Here is a 3,466-nt window from a genome sequence, read left to right on the forward strand (position 1 = left end):
CGAAGGTTCGTTATTCCGAAGGTTCGTATTTCCGAAGGTTCGTAATTCCGAAGGTTCGTTAGTCCGAAAACGAAATGAGGTTCGTAATTCCGATGGTTCGTTAGTCCGAAAACTAATGATTAACGAGCCTTATTTCGTTTTCGGACTAACGAATCTTCGGAACAACGAACCTTATTTCGTTTTCGGATTAACGAGCCTTCGGAACAACGAACCTTATTTCGTTTTCGGATTATCGAACCTTCGGAATAACGAACCTTCGGAATAACGCCACAAATGTTCGGATTAACGAACCCTTTTACGTTTTCGGATTAACGAACATCGAGGTATAGGCAATTTGCGTGTTTCGGAATCACGAACCTTCGGAATAAAGAACCTTCGGAATTACGAACCTTCGGAATTACGAAGTGTAACCATAATTCCACAGAAGGTAAATATTCCAGGTGGAAAATAAACTCTGCTCTGACATAAAGTCTGGCGTGAAACTCTGAGTTCTGATCTGATGTGATGAAGTGATCTGATGTGATCAAGTGATCTAATATGATGTGATGATGATCTTGAAGAAACTGCAGCTCTTATATGCACATTTCAACTATTCTAGATCATTCTAGTATTCACTATTCTAAAGGCTTCTATTATTGTCTGATACAGAACATTCTCCTACTTTCTGGAGCAATCACACTCTAGAAGACTCTTGAATGACCTCAGTGAAATGTCAATAACATAGTTAATCCTACTGTTCTTTTCACTGCAGGCTGGCTATTGTGTAACAATCTATTGTCTACTTTTCCCTATTCAAAAATAAAACTCCTTGGCCTTTAAATAGGCGAGGCCTGCATAACAAAAGATTTACAAAGACATTCTGGAATGTTCTCTAGAAGATCAATAAATAAATGAATGTAATTGCTCTTACAATTCTTCTTATATATAACAAGATGTTCTATGCATGCGGCAAGTCCTATTTTATCCGACAGCTACCATGGTAACAATTCTTCTTACCCAATCAACTTCTTCATCTTCTACACGGAGTGTAATACATAATACCACCCGCAGATTTGTGTATAGTAGAGCTGAACTGTTGGGTCTACGCTGCATGCATTGAATTGACCCATGTACTTGGAAAGCAATCGCAACACTTAGGATCTCGAGTACACGCCCTAGGCACAGGGGCTGCAAAGGAGACAGACGCATACGAAGGCATGCTGAAACGTTCAAAAAGGCTTCCAATTCCTCTCAAGATCATTCTGTTCCATCTCTGGACTCTGGACATTATCATATGGTGCTTTGGAATGCGAGATCTCTTAAGAAGAAAATGCACATAGTGACTGACTTAGTAATGTCACAACATGTGGATATCCTGGCACTTACTGAAACATGGTTGACAGGTGATGAACGTGACGGCCGGGTCTTATCTGATTTCTCCAACGACCTCCCATCTCACCAGTTCATTAGCTCACCAAGAATAAAGAGATCGGGTAGTGGTGTCGGTGTATGCCTTCATCGAAATTTCAACATTCTTGGAAAAGACTTTGGCACTCTTGAATCGTTTGAATATCTCAATGTTCTCATTTCAGCTGAACATCAAAAGCCTCTTCGCCTGGTGGTGATCTACAGACCACAGAGAACTATAGATCGACGATCAACATCTTCCATTTTTCTTGATGAATTTTCTACTTTTCTTGAAGGACTGACTTCTGAACCCAATCATCTTGTGATCTGCTGCGACTTTAATTTTCATGTCAACAATGATAGAGATCGAGAGGCAGTTTTGTTTCTGGACCTGATTTCATCTGCCAACTTGATCCAGCACATTGACTTTCCTACCCATCGGAAGGGTCATACTTTGGACTTGATTCTTACAAGAGCATCTGATGATGTAATTTCCAATGTCTCATTATCAAACTTTCTTCCTTCTGACCACTCATCTGTCAGCTGCCAACTTAACATCAAGAAGCCGGATTCAATCAAAATTGAGATCAGTTTTCGCAAACTGAAAAACATTGATATCCAAGCTTTCCGTGAGGACATTCTAGAATCTGAACTTTACAGATCACCTGCTTATGACCTTGAACAGCAGGTTGTTCAGTATAACATGGTACTACAAGGCAGGGGCGTAGACAACGGGGGGGGGGGGGGGGGTGAGGGGGATGCATCCCCCCCACCTCACAAGGTGGGGGGGGGATGGCATGTACAATCATCCCCCCAGGTTTTGGGGAATGATATTTGGTTACTTAATAAGTCATAATGATGATAATAATAGTAATAATAATAATGATAACGATTATAATATTAATAATAATAATAATTATGATGATGATAATAATAATCCTCATTATTGTAATTGTGTTTATTGTTATTAGCCGTTATGGTTCCGATTTCTTCACAAACTTACAAAGCAGTATTGTTACTCCATGGATCATAGTGATACTGTTTTTATGTTTTTTGTATCTGTATGTTAATGAGCCGGCAGCCAATATCCATCTATGGATACTATGCCTGTTTCTTTGAGGTAAAAATAAAGCATAGTATGTACGTATTCATTATGCTTTATAATGAACAGACATATTGTTATTTGTTTGTTGTTTATGTGTTCTATTCACAAATGGCCACAGAGGCTGTTTTCATTCATAACCACATACCCATATCAAGACAACAAAGACTATACCTGCGTGTACACAGTTGACATTGGTTTTTTTTCTGAAGAGGTGTAACAGCAAAATTCACAGAGATAAATAAATACGTAGTGTGGTTCAATATGCAATACTATGTGTCAGTCCATTCTGTATTCATATGCCACGGTGTGTAGATCTTGTCGATGTATGTCTGTCCATTCAAGGCGTAGTATGTGTGTGGTGCGCGCACCCGTGTGTGTGTGTGTGTGAGGGTGTGTGTGTGTGTGATTATGTGTGTGTGTGCGTGCGCGCTTGTGTGTGTTATTTTACCTCATTAAGTATGCATCAGATTGCACGATTTCAAGTTCAAAATTGCAAAAGCTCCCTACCGTGGGAGGGGGGACACCCCCCTCCCACACCCTCCCCCCGCTCGGTCGCTTCGCTCCCTCGCTCGGGCGCTTCGCGCCCTCACTAGCGTTGGCAGCCCAGTCATCCCCCCCAGGTGTACGAACCTGTCTACGCCACTGCTACAAGGTCTACTTGATAAGCATGCACCTCTGATTACTAGATGTGTAACTGCTAGGCCTCACTCACGTTAGTTCACTGACGGTCTTCGAAAAAGTAAGCAGAGGGTTCGACGACTAGAGAGAAGATATTGTCACTCCAAAGCAGAAATCGACCGCCAGATCCTGAAGGATGAATGTCGTCTCTATAGCAACCAACTTGCCGAGGCTAAAACAGATTATTACTCTGAACAACTTGACGAATGTGATGCTCATCAGCTTTTTCAAAGAGTTAATCGTTTGTCTTCTACCTCAGCAAGGAACGTTCTACCATCAGATGATGACCCACATCGA

The sequence above is a fragment of the Lytechinus pictus genome, chromosome 8, assembly GCF_037042905.1.
Source record: "Lytechinus pictus isolate F3 Inbred chromosome 8, Lp3.0, whole genome shotgun sequence".
NCBI lineage: Eukaryota > Metazoa > Echinodermata > Echinoidea > Temnopleuroida > Toxopneustidae > Lytechinus > Lytechinus pictus.